This window comes from Carettochelys insculpta, chromosome 3, assembly GCF_033958435.1.
Source record: "Carettochelys insculpta isolate YL-2023 chromosome 3, ASM3395843v1, whole genome shotgun sequence".
Taxonomy (NCBI): Eukaryota; Metazoa; Chordata; order Testudines; family Carettochelyidae; genus Carettochelys; species Carettochelys insculpta.
Genome location: NC_134139.1, coordinates 2,359,271 through 2,377,754, shown reverse-complemented (window position 1 = coordinate 2,377,754; position 18,484 = coordinate 2,359,271). Strand labels below are relative to the sequence as shown.

Sequence of the window (18,484 nt, the reverse complement as noted above, 5' to 3'; positions counted from 1 at the left end):
ACAACTATGAAGATCTCAGAGCTGCAGCACCAGGACAAGCTTGACACTGAAGGTGTAGCACTCATAGGGACACATCTCGAAGAATCATCACTACTGCAAGAAGGTGAGCAATTTCTTTGTCCTGAGGTGGGTAATGTAGTTTCAGAAAGGCTTAGTAAAGGTCTTGCAGGTGTTTGTCTCTGTCTGAAGAGTGTAGGACAACACTTCAATCTTCCTGGACACTCAGTAACAGGTTGAAAAGTAGCCATCCTACAATAAAAAAATTTCAAAAACGAACTCCAAAGAGAAGCTGCAGAGCTGCAATTCATTTGCAAATTTAACACCATTAGCCAAGGATTGAACAGAGACTGGGAGTGGCTGGCCAATTACGAAAGCGGTTTCCCTGCTCTTGATGATCACACCTCCACACTAACTACTGATAATGGGTCACATACTCCCTGACTTAATTGACCTGATTTCTCCCCTCTTAATGTTCACAAATACATATTAACTGCTGATAATGGGCCACATCCTTGTGACTGAACAGACCTTGTCAACTCTGGCCCTCCTCTTTACTGGAACACCCTCCTTTTCATAAGACTATATATTTAAACCCTCCTCTGGAACCCCACCCCCCCGCATACATCTGACTAAGAGGTTCTTTGACCATGGAAGCTCATGCTCCAAAATAGCGGTTAGTCTATAAAGTGCCACAGGACTTCTTGTTTTTGTTATGCTTAACTTAGTTGCCCTTTGTGGCAGCTCACTATCACTGCAAGTAAACATGCTATTGCAAAGCCAAATGCTTGCCATTTGCTCTTTCATTGTTGCTGCATGGCCAGCAATTAGTTTTGAATCACTGATATTGTTTCAATCCCCTTTGTTTCCACAGGGAAAAGAGAGAGTCCCATTTGTTTCTGTACGATTGTTCATATAATTGCTCTGTTTGAAAAGCAGCTTCCAACACCCTACATTTTACTAAGAAAACAAAAGAGCAGTCAAGTAGCACTTTAAAGACTAGCAAAATGGTTTATTAGGTGAGCTTTTGTGGGACAGACCCATTTCTTCAGACCATAGCCAGATCAGAACAGACTCAATATTCAAGGCACGGAGAACCAAAAAACAGTAATCAAGGTGCACAAATCAAAAAAAAATTATCAAGGTGAGCAAATCGGAGAGTAGAGGGCAGAAGTGGGGCAGCGGGGAAGTCAAGAATTAAATTAAGCCAAGTATGCAAACAAGCCCCCATAGTGACCCAGAAAATTCCCATCCTGGTTCAAACCAAGTGTTAATGTATTGAATTTGAATATAAGAGAGAGTTCAACAGCCTCTCTTTCAAGAGTGTTGTGAAAATTCCTCTTCTGTAACATGCGAACTCCTAAGTCATTAACAGAATGGCCCACTCCATTAAAATGCCAGCTAACAGGTTTGTGGATCAGGAGTGTTTTTATGTCTGTTTTGTGCCCATTAACTCTTTGTCTAAGAGAGTTTGAAGTGTGTCCAATATACAAAGTATCTGGGCATTGTTGGCATATATGATGTGAGTTGGGGAACATGAGAATGCGCCCGTGATTCTGTGAGTAACCTGGTTAGGTCCAGTGATGGTATCTCCAGAAAAGAAATGTGGACAAAGCTGGCAGCGGGCTTTATTGCAAGGAAAAGTCCCAGGACTGGTGTTTCTGCAGTATAGACAATGGCTGTTGGTGTGAATCCTCATAAGGCTGGGAGGTTGTCTGCAGGAGAGAACAGGCCTGTCACCTCGGACCTTCTGGAGTGTGGCATCCTGATTAAGGATAGGTTGTAGGTCTTTAATAATTTGTTGCAGTGGTTTCAGTTGGGGGCTGTAGGTAATGACCACTGGTGTTCTGTTTTTGGCTTTTTTGGGCCTATCTTGGAGTTGCTGGTCTCTAGGTATTCATCTACCCCTGTCAATTTGTTTTTTTATGTCTCCTGCTGGGTAATTCAAAGATGTATGAATATTTGGTAAAGATCTAGTAGTTTTTGGTCTCTGTCAGTAGGTTCAGAGCAAATGCGATTGTACCTAAGGGCTTGACTGTAAACAATGGATCTAGTTATGCATGCGGGATGGAAGCTAGAAGGGTGTAGGTAAGTATAGTGATCAGTGGGTTTCCGGTACAGCGTGGTACCGATCAGGCCATCCTTGATTTGTACTGTAGTGTCCAGGAAATGTATCTCTTGCATGGAGTAAGCAAGGCATAAGTTGATGGTGGGGTGCAGATTGTTAAAGTCCCTGTGGAATTCTTCTAGAGTCTCTATACCATGGGTCCAAATCATAAAGATGTCATCAATGTATCTTAGGTAGAGGAGGGGTAATAGCGGACGAGAGCTGAGGAATCGTTGTTCCAGGTCAGCCGTAAATATGTTAGCATATTGTGGGGCCATGTGGGTGCCCATAGCAGTTCCACTAATCTGGAGGTATAAATTGTCCCCAAATCGGAAATAATTGTGGGTGAGAACAAAGTTACAGAGGTCAGACACCAGATTGGCTCTGGTAACATCAGGGATGGTGTTCCTGATCGCTTGTAATCCGTCTTTATGTGGAATATTAGTGTACAGAACCTCTACATCTATTGTGGCAAGGATGGAATTGTCAGGGACTTTTCCGATGTTTTGTAATTTCCTCAGGAAGTCGGTGGTATCTCGGAGATAGCTGGGAGTGTTGGTGGCATAGGGTTTGAGGAGGGACTCTACGTAACGGGATAGTCTGGTGGTAAGGGTGCCAATACCCAAAATGCTAGGGCTTCCGGGGTTTCCAGGTTTGTGAATTTTGGGAAGTAAATAGAATAATCCAGGTTGTGGCTCAGATGGTGTGTCTGAGTGAAGAAGGTCCCCAGTAGCGGCAGGAAGTTCCTTAAGTAGTTACTGTAATTTCTTTTGGAATTCTTAAGTGGCATCAGTGGAGAGAGGTCTGTAAAATGTGGTGTTGGAGAGTTGTCTGGCTGCCTCCTGTTCATAGTGTGACTTATTCATGGTGACAACAGCACCCCCTTTGTCAGCTGGTTTGATTATGATGTCTGGGTTATTTTTGAGACTCTGGACAACATAGCACTCAGCATAGTTGAGATTGTGTCTCATTTGGCATTGTTTGTGTATAATGTCAGCCTGAGCACGGTTGCAGAAGCACTGTACGTAGAAGTCCAGACTTTCACTACGACCGTCAGGGGGAGTCCGCATAGAGTTCTTCTTCTTTTGGTGTTGGTAGGGGGGGTCGAGAGAGTCATTCTGTTGTTCATAGGTGTGCTGGAAGAATTCCTTTAGACGGAGGCAGCGAAAGAAGGCTTCAAGGTCACCACAGAATTGTATTAAGTTTGTGGAGGAGGTAGGGCAGAAGGAAAGACCCCTGGATAAGAGAGACTCTTCTGCTGGGCCGAGCTGGTAGCTGGAAAGGTTAACAATATTGTTAGTCGAGCTGTTGTTATTGTAGTTGTAGTATCCTGAGGTATGAAATAATGTAGAAAATGTATTCTCTTTTCTTTTTGTAGGAAGTGGAAGTGTGTTTTATAAATAGCCTCATTCTGTGGGGTGTTGAATGGACGCCTGATTGTTGATGATAATTTCAAGTTAAGAGAGTTCATCTTTAATCATCTTTTGTTTATTGTAAAGGATTTTGATCAAGTGGTTCCTCAGTTTCTTAGACAGCGTGTTGCACAGATGCTCGCTGTAGTCAGTGTAGTATGTTAAGAAAGCACCCTTCACAAAGCTCCCCTCCCAACATAACACTGTTCTGTTTTATTCTTAGGTTAAAAAAACCTTCTGTCTCATAGAACTGGAAGGGACCTCAGAGGTCACCAAGACCAGTCCCCTGCGCTCACAGCAGGACCTATCAGCAACCCTGAATCTATTTTAAATCTATTTTTTCTTTTAAATCTATTTGCCCCAGATCCCTAAATGGCCCCTCAAAGATTGAGCTCACAGTGCTGGGTCTGGCAGGCTAATGGTCAAACCACTGAGCTGTCCTTCCCCCTGTAGAGCTGGAAGGAACCTTGGGAGGTCATTGAGTCTAGTCTCTTGCCCTCCTGCCAGGACCAAGCACCATCCCTGATCTGTTTGCCAATTTCCCCTAAATGGCCCCCTCAAGAACTGAATTTACACCTCTGGGTTTACAAGGCAAATGCTCAAACCACTGAGCTTAAGTACCCCTGCTTGAGCTTAATGTTGTTTTCTTTCTGCCCAGGGAGACCTCTACCAATCTATTAGCCTTGTTCACAAGAAACTGCACCAAATCCTCAGACCCATGGAAAGATTCCTTTAAATCATCTAATTTTGTTCTCCTCCAGCTCTAACTCTCTTTGCAAAGGAACAAGGAGTGACAGGAGATAAATCACTTGATCATTGTCTTCTGTTCTCCTTGTCTGGGGCACCTGGCATTGGCCACCGTCGGCAGATGGGATGCTGGGCTGGATGGACCTTTGGTCTGACCCAGTATGGCCATTCTTATGTTCTTATGTTGACAACATATCTATTTGTGGTGCGTTTATGTCAGGTTTGGTGTTATTTCTGCACTGATGTACTTTCTCTATTTTACAGCATAAAGAAGAAATGGTGCTGAGCAAAGGGCCATGCTGATCTAGGATTGAAAGGAGTGATATGAGCTAGGCACCAATGCCGAGGTGCAGATACCATGACAGTGGGACTCGGCAGGTCTGTATACTCTGGTATATCATTCTAACAACACAGTCATGTCACAGAACAGGGTAACCTTGTTACTGTCTGGTTTTTTCAGTAATTGGCTATGGTTTGATCTGCACATACAAGCAGATTGACATAGCTACATTGGTCCAGGCTTTGAAATAACACGCCTCAGCGCTGTGTCAGTGGTAGAAGGCATCCATCAATGTGGCTCTCCTTGGCTTAGTGTACTGGCAGCTTAACTGTTGTTGAGTTTTTCATAGGCATGCTGGCAAAGGAATATAATTTTGAAGGTGGAGAATGAGTTCATGTTGTGACTTTATAGGAGCACCTGCCAAGCGTGAGGGGCAGGCTGTGAGCAAGCACAAAGGGTCTGGTTTGATAATGTAACAGGTGGGTGAACTGGGATGATAGGTCAGCTGGAGGCTGATATGAAGCTCTTGATGGTGATAGGCAGGGGAGAGGTATGCCTTGTGAGAGGCTCGGATCACTGGGGCACCAATAGTGACACAATACGACAGAGGAAGACACAAAATCTCCCATTGGCCCACAGGAGAATTCCTTCTGTCAGAGCCTGACTTATGCCTTAGACCATAAAGCCTCCTGTCCCTTAGATAAAAAGTTAACACTGACTGTAACTGTGAATACACATTCACATTCTCTGCAAAAACGGCTAAAGCATCTTCCGAACCAGACTGAAATCTTAGCCTCCGTGATAACTTGTGGCATTGAGTCGCACAGGTCAACTGTGCATTATGTCAAAAGTATCGTCGGTCATTTTTCAGTTTGCTGGTATTTAATTTCGTCAACCGTCCCTTGGCTGTTGTGTTCTGAGACCAAATAGTTACTTGGGTTGCAGCAGCCAGGCATTCAGTCTTTGTGAAAAACAAATGACGTCATCACTTGTCTCGGGGAGAGCCAGGCCAAATCTGAGTGATGTTGCAACCAGAGTTCCCACTAATTTTTTCCATCCATGGGTGGGACAGATTTCATGTGCACCCAGGCATGTGCAGATGTGTACCACCCATAGTAGCACTGTGGATAGGTGTGGGCACTCTACTAGTCAGCTGCGTGGCACCTGAGTCTCTCCTGGGTGGCCTCCCAAGTGCTCCACGTGCAGGGAACACCGGCTGCAAACCAGAGTGACCAGTCAGTTTTCTCCAAAAAAGAAATGTATTCTCTTCCCACTCCCTCCCAGCTGAGAAACCTCTGTGTTATCACAATGCAACAGGAGTCGGTTGCACGGTGGTAAACAGCCACACCAATCGCAAGGATGTTGAGAATAGAGCTGAGTTTCATTCACCAAGCTAAATTTAGCCTCTCCTGTGACCCACTTGAGACAGGGATAGGTTGTCACATGAGCTGCAGAAACAGGCAATCAAGATAACTAAACAGTGCAGGAATCTCTGGTGGAAAATGGGCCAAATCAAAAGGACTCCATCTAATTCCAATGACTGCAGTGGATTTACTCCTGGTTTACATCAGCAAGCATGGGATGACCTGTCAGGATAACTGTTTTCCCATGGTATTGCTTAGCTGTTAGCTAGGAACACAAAGGATCCAATTCTCTTCTTGAACTGGTATGTGCTGGTGTAATCTTATCCATTAAAATGGAGTGACTTCTGATTTACACTAGTGTTAGTAAGAGATGAATCAAGCCCGAAGCCCTTCTAGCATGGTGAAATCATATAGATATCATCCTGACTGTTAAATCAAGCGTGATGCATTCAATTGCTGTCACTGTGAGACTATCTCCTGGTGCTGTTCATTGTTTTTACTATCAGATTCATTAATCAATGTCTCCTCAGTGCCAGGAGTTACTCCACACTTAATGGTTGAAGATATGTAGCACATACATTTTGTCATGACTATTTCATGGCTTTTTTGAGACTGCACTGTACAAGGCATACCAAACATGCACTGCAATTAGCCACAAGCTAGGGAGAGGCACGTAAGTGCAGTAAGATCTCAACATTCACGAGGGCTCCGTGTTGAGAACCCTCACAAATGTTGAATTTTGCAAATATGGCAGCTGCTGCCAAGTGGAGCCCGGCTGCCTGGGTTCCTTCACGGAGCCCCGGGGAAGCAGCAGCTGCTGGTGCTCCCTGCCCCAAAGCTCCGGGGAAGCGGCCACTCATGAATAATTGAATTTGCGAACCTTAAGTTCGCAAATGTTGAGACCCTACTGTATTACAATCCCCCTGCCATGGAAATTAAGGGTAGGAAATTGGCATAATGGAACTGCACGTCTCCAGATGTTTCTACTATTGACTGAAAAATACTCACTGCTATTACGGTATGAACCCTCGAGCCAGGAGCAGGGCCCATGTGTGCTCTGTGTTGGGAGGGGCTGTGCCCTGAGGAATTCATAGTCTAAGCAGACAAGGTGGATGCGAGGTGGGAGGGGACACTGAGGCACGGGAGGGGGAAACGATTTGCGTGACATCACTCAGCAGGTCAGATGGCCTCCCTGACAGGCATGCTGCCTGACATATCTCCCTCCAATGGAGATGGTGGAACGTGCTCGTGGCAACAATTGGCGCATCAGTGCAGCGTGCGTCCCGCCTCTGTCCCAGCAGCAGCAGGAGGATGGGTCGTGTTTGGCTGGAGGGCTTGGTCTCTCCCTGGAAAGAGAGCGCAATGTGGTCAGCCCTGGGCACCGCCGTGCTCGTGTCTGGTTTGCAGAGCAGCACCGCCAGCAGCTGGGCACGGGGTGGCTTCCTGATTCTGAAGGTGGAGACGGAGTGTGTCTGGCCACCCCCAAGGGAGGTGTGCACAGCCCTAAGGCAGGGGTGGTGGGTCCACAGAAGCAGTGCTTGTGGTCAGCACAGCAGAGAGCCCTTTCCTTCCTCACCTGGACCCAAAGTCACAGCCTGTGTGTGTGGATGCCTGTCGGGCCTGGATTCAGCCCTTAACATTGCCTCTGAGAAGTAAAGGCCACTTGGCACCTTGAGCAATGTCAGAGTCCTGACTTCCGCGTGGGTTCACTTTCTGGGGCATGAGGAAGTGGATAGATCTGGCATTGGGGGAAGCAGTGGTATTGCCAGCAACAGCTGCTAAACCCCCACCAAAGCAGTTAGATACAGGGAGCTTCTGAGGCAGGGAGATTCACAACAGGCACCCTAGATCTGCCACTTCTCAGAAGGGCAGAGTCTGCCACTCTCACCGGAATAGTTTACAGCAGGCGTGTCCAACCCACGGCCCGAGGGTCACACACGGCCCTGGACAGCTAGTAATGCGGCCCCACAAGATCGTAAACTTTTAACGTTATTATGTGATTTATATACATTAACTATATTATATATTTTGTACGTGGCCCAAGACTCTCTTCACCAGTGAGTCCCAGGCAAACCAAAAGGTTGGACACCCCTGGTTTACAGCCTTTCAAATAGCCCCTGTGACGTGACTGGGGTTAATCCCAGAATAGGGTCCTGTCAGCTGATTACAGAGTTCAGTACACAACATTATCTGCTGGATCCAAGTTACATGAGTTCTGGGGTAAATCAGCGTAGTTTCATTTGTGCAAGTGGGCCAGGTCTCCAGCTGGTGCCAGTCACTGGAGCTAAGCTGATTTTATCAGCTGAGGATCTAGACCCCTGGGTATGGCTGATTCAAGAGTTTGTTCTTTGCACTTCACTGTTAGACTTCAGCATCAACTAGCCACAGCTTTCCTACCATATCTAATGGGTTCCCTAAAATGCTTTCAGGTGAAAGAAAGCGTCTCATTAAAATACGCCTTTTATATTATGTAGCTGCACAAATCTATCTGTATAGCAATTTAACTGCATTGTACCCAGGTGAAAGCAAATTATTTCTGTTGGCCATGTCATCAGAAGAGTGGTGCGATAAGTCACGCTGTATGCACGTCATTTCTGGTTACGATTCACGGCTTTTATTAGAGCAATTTCATATGGCTTTTCATTAGGCATTTCCATCTTTTCATTGTAAGTCTCAAATCATCCATTCTCCTTACTGAAATGGAAGTGATAACTCCCTCCAGAACCTGCTCGATGAGCCATAGCCCATGGTCTATAGCCATTGAACTCGTAGTGGGGTCCTGCCGTTTGGGCTATCCACTGCACCCAAGGTGTTCTCCCAGACTGGTGGTCGTTGCTGCCCGCCTACAATGATTGTCTCATGAAAGGGCCCTCATTTCCAGAGGCCCTTCATGTGGCAGGAGTCAGCACTGACATCCTGCTCAGCCTTGACTTCCATATAAACTACAAGAAGTCCACGCTTCAATCCCCCCAATCTCCAGAGTTCATCAAGGCCCACATAAACACTACCAGTGCCAGGGTCTCTCTCTGTTCAAAGATTCCAGTCCCTGTGTGACCTCCTCCTTGTGGTGCAACTGCCTCCCACCATCATGGTGTGCGTGTGCCTCACGCTGCTGGGTCACATGGCTGCCACCACGTACATGGTCAAGCTGGCCACACTGCATATGCAGTGCCTCCAGTCCTGTTTGGCCACATGCTATGCCCCAGCCAGGGACCTCTATCCAAATCAGTAGCCGTCCTGCTGTGCATCCTTGCCTCCCTTCAGTAGTGGACATGTCCAGACAGCAATCTCACCAGGGTGCTGTTCCACCAACTGCCCCCTTCTATTACCCTCACTATGGACTCCACCCTCATGGGGGGTGGGGAGCATTTGGGTTCCCTTACGGTCCAGGGCAAGTGGTCCTTCATCAAGCAAGCACTCCACATAAATCTGCCGGAGCTCATGGCGGTCTGCTACGCTTGTCAGCATTTCTGGCAGCACCTCGCACGAAGAACTGTCAACATTCTAACAGACAGCACCACATGCATGTATTTTATCAACTGTCAGGGCAGGGCTTGGTCCCCATACCTGCGCACGGAAGCCATAAAACTGTGGGCTTGGTGCCTTCAGTACCACATCACTCCAGTGGACATAAATCTCCCCGGACTGTGGACACGCTCAGTTGATTGTTCAGAGGTCACCAGGAGTGGGAAATCAGCCCAGTGGCCCTCAACCGTGTGTTCCAGCTTTGGGGCTAGCCATGCATAGACCTGTTTGCAACCCAAGTCAACAGCAAGTGCCATCAGTACTGCTCCAGGCGCTCCCTCAGAGATGCTCTCTCCATTGAATGGGATGTGCCCCTTCTTTATGTATTTTCTCCCTTGCCCTTGATTCACACACTTCTGATCAAGGTCAGACTGGGTCGGGCTCACCTCAGCCTGACAGCCCTGGTGTGCCCAAGACAAACTTGGTATCTTCGCCTGTACCAGCTGTCAGTGGCACCTGCGTATCCTTTTTCTCCTTGCTGCAACCTTCTGTCCCAGGACTTCGACCACACCCACACTCCAATCCACTCAGGCTGCACCTTCACGCATGGCTCCTTCATGGTTCCAGGATGCCAAAATCGCGTGATCTTGAGGGGTGAAAAGGGTTCTCATTAACAGCAGACTGGAGTCCACCTGCAAGTCGTACCTCTTCAAGTGGACATGGTTCTCTCAGTGGTTGGGCGCTAACCACCCTATGCTCCCTCACAACGCACCCCTTCCTGTCCTCCTTGACTACCTGCTGCACCTGTGAGAGTCAGGCCTAGCCTCAGTACCGTCGGGGCGCGCGTGCCATGGCATTGGCTTCGTTCCACCAGCTGGGGGAAGGGGTCTCCTTCCTTGCCCACCCTATCACCAACATTTTTTGATGGGTCTGCAAAACACTTTTCCGACAGTATGTCCTCCAGTCCCTATCTGGGACCTTCATCATGTGTTCAGCTGTCTCTGAAGCTGCCCTTTGCACCGGTGGTGACATGTTCCTGGCTCCATCTGTTGATGAAAGTCTCATTTTCAGTCACTATCATGTGGGCAAGGAGGGTTGGGGGAGCTTGTCACTCTCATGGCTGAACCTCCTTATATGGCGTTTACTAAGGGTAGAGGCACTCTTCACCCTCATCCTGAGTTCCTCCCTAAGATTCCCTCTCCATTTCACGTCAGTGACCCTATCCACTTACCGACATTCTTCCTGAAGCTGCACTCTGACCCTGGGCATGCGACGTGGTGCGCCTTGGGTGCTCTTCGGGAGTTGGCCTTCTACATCGATTGCAAGTCTCCTAGGCTCTTCCTCTTTTCTGCAGAGTGATCAAAGGGCCATCCCCTTTCATCTCAATGGCTGTCCAAGGGGATCTCCACCTGTATTCACACCTGTTATACTCTTCACTGGAAAGACCTTCAGGGTGCTGTCACCACTGATTCTACCCAGGCTCTATTTTCCACCACTGTGTTTCTCAAGAATATACCCCCTTCAGACATATGCAAGGTGGCAATGTGGTCTTTGAGCAACACATTTGCACAGCACTAAACTCTTTCATCTTTGATTGCTTCCTCCATTCAAATGGGCCACGCAGTTTTGTCGACAGTAATATCTACTGGGCTCCAAATCTTGACTACTGCTTTACAGTCACCCAGAGTGGAGCACCCACGGGGACCCTACTCGAATCAGAGGAAGTTACTCACCTTGTGTGGTAACAATGGCTCTTCAAGATGTGTGTCCTGGTGGGTGCTCCGCTTCTGTCTCTCCTTCGGAGCATCCTGCGCTATTTGCTAGGGTGGAGAAGGAAGGGAGGGGCCTGAGCTGCACACAAGCCAGAGCGTAGACTCATAGAATTCAAGGTCTGGAAGGGACCTCAGGAGGTCATCAAGTCCAGCCCCCATTTTTTTAAACTCTGTTTGCCCAACATCCCTAAATGCCCCCCCACCCCCACCCCAAGGGCTGAGCTCTGAACACTGGGTTTGGCAGCCAATGCCCAAACCACTTAGCTATTCCCCTGCCCACGAAGCACATAAAAAATTCATTCCACACATGGATGGAAAAGCGTAGGAGGGACGCCACTGCCCCGGGTTCAGTCACAGCGTGACACACATGGGATTCGTGGTACCACACAATTCACACACACACACTGTGCTGAGCCCCATTGATCTTTGGGTACTAATGCAACCTTTGCCTCACCTCGCCTTGGCACGTGGAGGCGCTACTGCGCCTGTGCAGTGCGGGAAACCACAGTTAGAGAAGACACTCCAAGTGCCGTCTCCAGGACTCACCAACACCCAGAAAGGAGCACCTGTGGGGAGGCACATCTCGAAGAACCATTGTTACTGCATTAGCTGAGCAACTTCCTCCTTCACACATTTGCAGACTGTTACCAGCTCTCCCTCGACCCTGCCTCCCCAGTCTTCTGTTCTCAACACTAAATATGCCAGGTTTCCTGACCTTTTCTTACAGGTCAGATGTTCTAAACCTATTGTCATTTTTGTTGTTGTTCTCTGGAGGCTCTCCAGTCTGTCCACATCTTTCTGAGAGTGTGGGACCCAGAATGGGGCCCACTCCGCCAGCTAGGGCCTCACCTTTGCCATGTAAAGCAGGATAGTTACTTTCTGGGTCTTACACACCCAGCATCCTGCTCTGAGTCCTGCACCCCACTCCCTCTCCTGAAGCCCCTACAACTCTCAAACCCTGGCTCCTGCACTCCCCCCACCTAGCCCTCAGCTCTGACCCCCCCCCCACATATCCCCAAACCTCTGCCCTGACTTCCACACCCTCCATACTCCCAGTCTGAAGAAACCCGAGCAACATCAGGGAAATCTTTTAGTATTACAGTTAATGCTTTTGTATCCAGCAGCCCCAGGACTGGGAGTTTGCCAGATATTGAAATATTCTGGATACTAGAAAGGTAAACCTAGCAATGCATAACACTAAAGAAAAGCAAGATTGGATATTAAGAAACAAACAGAAATGTATACAGAGCACTTTATTTACCAACAACAGGAGTATTGTACACTGTAATTTTATGCTGTATTTGCTGTATTTATTTGTATTTACTTTCACTTTACTGAACTTCTGGAAAACGTAACTAAAATTTACTTCTGGTTAAAATGCCACTAACTTGAGAGTTCTGAATGATAGAATGCCAGATATGAAAGAGTTTACTGTACATGCTGAAGGTTTCTAAATGTGTTCTTCATCTGCTCTTGCTAGCAGGGTGCAGAGTGCTACCCCATTTGAATGGGACTAGTGTGTTTGCCAGTGAGAGAATAAATGATCAGGCAGTTCCCTGCAGACTAGATAAAGCCCTGGCTTTAGAGCCGCCTGGAGTGGCGCCTTTGTGAAACCGGTATATGGCCCCACCAACCGGACTCCCTCCAGTGCCTTGCTTACTGCCTGTGAGGCTGTTAGTATTGGGTGCCATGCCACAGCTCCCTATTTAGCAAGAACCTTATATCTCACAGTGGAGGCCACACCTGTACTCTGTGGATGAGAGGTGGGCGCTTGCCTTCTATACTGACCGGACCAAACGCTTCCGCAAGACCTCGCAGCTCTTCGCGGCTATTGCTGAGTGCGTGAAGGGACTTATGGTTTCATTGCAGTGCATTTCCTCCTGGATCACATCCTGTGTACGGGCATGTTCTGACCTCACAGAGGTTTCCTGCTGCTGGTGATGATGATGTGCAAGCTTAGGCCTCCTCATCCGCCTTCCTTCCTGGTGCATGTGCCTTGCCCGGAGCTCTGCTGTCCTGCTTCATGGCCTTCTGTGCACACCTTCACGTCTCGCTGGGCTGTTGTGCAGCAATCTAGATGAGACGCAGCTTCCAGAGCCGCTGTCCTGGAGTCAGCCAGGGGTTGACTCCGACCCCCGCTCCTGGCTTTGGCTTGTGGCTGACCTGACTCGAATAGATTTGAGCAAGCGCACACAAAGAAAAACGGTTACTCACCATTGTAACTGTTGTTCTTTGAGATGCGTTGCACTGATATATTTGAAGCCCACCCTCCTGCCCCACTGTTGGAGTGGCTGGCAAGAAAGAGATGAGGGACTGTCGGGTTGGTGGGGTCGTATATAGGCTCTGCCAAGGTGCCACTCCTGGGGGCTCCCCAGCCGACCCGACTGGCAGTTGCTAGGGAAAACTTTCTGACAGCCATACAATGTGCACGCAGCTTGAATGGATATGAGCAACACATCTCGAAGAGCAACAGTTACAACAGTGAGTAACGTTTTTTCCTTCCCAGTGGGGTTCCCCAGCCTGCCTACCGGATCAGGCCATGCGCAGAAGGCAGCTGGAAGTGAGCATGTGGTGGAAGTTTTCTGGCTCAGGCATGTGACTGTGCCCAGACTGCCCAAAGTCTGGTGGTTGGGGCCCTTGCTGGGGAGGTGGCAGGCTGAGGGTTACTCCTGTGCTCCACTTCCTAGCCAGGTATTGATACAGAGGGGAAGAGCGTGTGGCTGGGAATCCCGCAGAGGTGGGAGGGGCCCACGCCAACAGGGATGAGGCATGTTTGTGATTAGGGGCCCTACACTCTGTCCTTTCATCTGACTTGGTTACATCTGCCTCTCAGATGCCCAAGTGGCACCAGCGCTGGCAACCAATCCCCCCACCCCACTCAAGGGGCAGCAGCTAAGAATTCTTCCATTGACCTCGCGCTGTCTAGACGGGGTTAGGCCATGTCGCTATGTCTCTCGGGGCAGTGGATTTCATCCCCCAGGACATTGCCATGCTGAGCTAAGTGTCTGGAACAGACCAGGTTTTACACAGCTCTCCATTCATGTGCTGGTTTCTAAGGGTCCCATTTCTGAGCACCTAAGACTGATTTACACTAGATTAGTTTAAAAATATTGTTTGGAGTATGAAAAATCCACCCCTCGCAAGCAGTTTTGCTAAGTTGGCGCTTGTGTAGACAGTGCTAGAATTCTTCCATCAACTTAGCTCCCACCTCTCAGGAAGGTGGTTGACCTATGCTCACAGAAGACTTTGGCCCTGGCCTTACCCATATATGCACAAGGCCCACTATCAATACATGCCTGCACAAATACTCACCAGGGCCATATTTCTGGCTGGGGTTGAGTTAAGTGGAGTTCCACCATCAGAATTCAGCTCAGAAAGATAACTTCAGAAGACAGGCACTGCCCCAAACAACTTGAATGTGATTCCCTTTGCTGCATCCAGGTATTAATTGTCTCTGTTAAATGCCTAGTATACATTTGTCTTCTTCCAGCCATGCTTCACTGTAAGGGGAGGGCAGGGCCAGAGGCTTGCAAAATCTAAATTGAAATCCTTAATGACTTTATGACAGAACAGTGGAAATTAAGTCTTCCTGCAGGGCTGTCGACTGCTTCTTTCTTTCAGCCGCTGACTCCTGAGTTACCCTTGCAGGTCTCCTTAAAAACATCATTCCAGCCCTGACAGTGGGATGCAGCTTCCACCAGGTCCAGGGCTGATGTGTTTGGAGGGGGTCATGGATGCAAGAGACAGTTCTCCAGCACAGAGATTGACCTTGCCTACCAAGTGCCATTCACTGCCGTCTTCCAAACTGAAAAGGCAGGGCGTACTGGTATTTGCTTTTTTATGAGCTGCCGCATCTTCTGCTCTCAGTCTGACATCTGAGGGGAAGGACAAGAGCACAGATGGAGCTGCACTTTACAGGCTCTGCTGTTGAGTGCTAAGGGTAGATACAACATGAGTGAGCCTTTGTTTGGAAGGCTGGCATTTCATTCCTCCCAGCTGCAGCAAGCTGTTCCATAGAACAGTGGCTTTTCCAGCCTATTCTACCCTTTTCAGGAGTCTGATTTGTCTTGTGCACTTCTGAGTTTCACCTCACTGAAAAACTACTTGCTTACAAAATTAGACATACAGTATAAAAAGTCATAAGAATACATAGTACGTTATTACTGAAAAATTGATCTTTGACCATATAGGAAAACCGACTGGAACACAAATATTGTACCTACATTTTAGTATACAGTATTTAGGTCAGTATAAACAAGTCATTGTTGGTATGAAATCTTAGTTTGTACTGACTTCACCAGTGCTTTTATATAGCCTGTTGTAAAACCAAGTGAATGTCTAGATGAGTTGATGTAGACCCAGAAAGACTCCAGGGTCCGTGTTCTCGATCAGGGCTCCCGCTGTCATAGAACACCACAGTGCTAGATCTTTCTCCGGGTTAGTGAATAGTGTGAGTCACCCATTGCTGTCCCTGGGCACAGGAGGAAGTACTGGAGGGTTGAGTATCATGTAGGGAGCTGCTTCTGAAAAAAGTGCAGGGAGAAAACCTGGCTTTCCTGACTGACTTTTTGCAGCCTTTCATGGTGTCATTCATTTCTCCATCCACTGGGACACAACATTTAAGAGGTTTTGAAATGTACCCTTTCTTGGATTATGATCAGAAGGCTTTTAGGAAAATGCTGACTGACTTCAGATTTACGACTAAATTATCACTCCTCTCCCTGGAAGAAGAAAATAGATCAGAGATCCCTGTTTTGTGCCTGTCCGTGGTCATCAGAGAGTTTGCAATCACAAAGCATAAAAACGCACTTCTCGTTGCTCCTTTTCATAGCAATTAAGTAATCTTATGTTGTATTTATGTACACTGGGCTAGATCCTCATCTGGTGGGAATTAGCATAACTCCATTGGCTTCAACAGAGCTATGGCAACACATACTGCCTTGGCAGAATTACACGTGCTTGGCACCAGGTCTGAATTTAGCTCACTGTCCTAAATGCTAGTGTTCATCTAACTAGGTGAACTGGACAGTGAGTCTTCCAGGATATCAGTGGAACTGGCAAACAAGCTAACTCCAGCACTGCCAGTTCCTCTGAAAGTCTGATGGCACTGGAGAAATAACAAATGACTGAAGACAAGTCAGTGAAGCACCGGTTTTCTAAAAAGCAAAGAAGAGTAATCCTGGTAACTGCAGTTCCTTAAGTCTAACATCTTTCAGCAGTAAAATAATGGAAGGAACAATACAAGAAAGCCCTCTTCTTGGCCACTTTACATTACCCAGGTCATGTAAATGGTTCTCTCGTTGGAACAAGGCCCCAGGGGTCAAATCTCGATGTCTTCACACAAAGACAGCTCTGACTCCCCTACTCATATTGCATAGTATCTTAGATCATGGACTGGAATGTGCTGGAAATATAATACAGTTTATTGTAAACTCTAGCACTCATTATTCATTCGAATCTACAGGCATGCTCAAGCCTCATACAGCACTTAGGCCTTCAGACACAGGCTGCTTCTACACTTTCACTCTTCCATTGGAGGTGGCATTGTAATGAGGCAATTCGAAGCAGGCAAATGTGCATATTCAGTACTTCATTAGTATAATGGCGGCCGTGTGAATTACAGACTTTAAATTGCAGACTGACAGTGAAGATAGGGGCAGCTTTGAAATAAGAACCCCACTTCAATCTAGTTCTGTGGGAGTAAGGGAATGTTGAAGTGGGGCTCTGGTTTCGAAACTGCCCCCATCTACACTGCCAATCTGCAATTCGAAGTCTGCACTTTGAAATTCAGGCGGCTGCCGTTATGCTAATGAGGTGCTGAATATGCACGTTAGAGCCTCATTATCTGCTTTGAATTGCCTCATTACCGTTTCACCTCTGACAGGAGCGTGAGAGTGTAGAAGCAGTCACAGCGTCAGCCCTCCCACGCTGAATTAGAAGGAAGGCAATAATAAGCTTAGTGAGATTGGCTCCATTCTACTCTACATACTCCAGGTGCCTGCGAGTTAAGCAGAATCCTGAGGTAGAGGACATAGTGCAGGTCCTACACCTCCCTCCCTGCAGCCCACCGTGCAGAACAGGCTCTGAGCCAGGTCCATCCCAACAAGCTCACAATTGTTAGTGGCCCAGAATTGCTCGGCCTGGAGGCCAGCAGTAACTGCCCTGCCTATGTCTGACAGAACTTTTTTGTGCCAAGCGAGTCTCTCTCTCCTGTTTCTCACAGTCTGATTCCTGTGCACTCTAATATCAGGTGCCTGCATTGTGACGGCCTCCTTTCTGGCCTAGTAGGAGGAGGTGCTTTGAAATTTCTTTCAAATGGATTCTCTCTCCAAGCATCTAATCAGGGGAACAGGTCTATTGTCTCAGTGGCCAATGATTAGGTCAGGCTGTGGGAATAATCAGTGGAGCTGGTACCAGCAGGCTGGGCACTTTCACCTGCCAGCAGAGCTATGCTGGAGGACTGTCCTGGAACAGAAGGCCCCCCATGGAGAGACATCTCCTTGTGCTCATGTCAAGCATCCTAGTGTGGCTTTTGCAAGCAGCGTGGAGCTGCCTGCAAGGGAGCATCATAACACGTTTTCCTCAGGCACTGCTGAAAGCGAATGGAGATGAGGAGGGTGCTGTTCCCAGACTAACACCGGACAAAGTCTCTGCTGCTTCACATGACAGCCATCAAGCCAGAGTTCTGTTCTCAGTTAGAGTCAGATACCGCTGGAGTGACTGGGGTTACAGCTGCAAGAACTGGGCCTAATCCGGCCTGTCTCTGTGGCAATCCATTTTCATTTCAGACATAGGTATGCTGCAGTGGGTGACCTTGTTCGAAGAGTGGACAGATCTGAGAGTGGTTATATTTTCCAGTTGCACTGACCCTAATTGTTTCTCTGTTGAGCAGCTGATGATTAGGGTATAACCTGAGGAGATACTAAGAGGGTATCATGAACTTGCTGAACCAGATCTTGCTACTATTGGCCCTGACCCAGCAAAGTACAGAAACATGCACTTAGTTTTAATCGTACCAATGAGCCCATGAAATTCAATGGGGCAGCTAAGGCGCATACAGCTAAGGTTAGAACACCTGACCTGTGAGAAAAGGTTAAAAAACTGGCTAAGTGTGTATACAGCCACAGTCCAGGCTCTTGGTGTTCTGTGCTGTTATTTAGCTCTAATTTATGCCCAAATGTCTTTTAAGAGCCCAGTAGACAGTAGCAGTGTTAGTAACGTGCTAGACAATATTGACCTCCCATTGTTCGGCAAATTCTCTCCTTCAGTAACGGTTGGGTCCCGAGGGCAAAGGACTAGAGAGGTGCAACCTGTACATGTATGCCACATACTTAGAACCC

General features: G+C 47.7%; 1 long non-coding RNA gene across 2 annotated transcripts in view; it reads left to right on the top strand.

The window, feature by feature from the left end:
• The first annotated feature begins 3,173 nt into the window (after positions 1 to 3,173).
• Positions 3,174 to 18,484, top strand: part of LOC142010781 (uncharacterized) — a 60,486-nt gene continuing 45,175 nt past the window's right edge. For both annotated transcript variants that reach the window (XR_012644883.1, XR_012644882.1), the window contains exons 1-2: positions 3,174 to 3,439; positions 4,528 to 4,641. This is a non-coding gene — a long non-coding RNA (uncharacterized LOC142010781). The remainder of the gene's footprint in view (positions 3,440 to 4,527; positions 4,642 to 18,484) is intronic.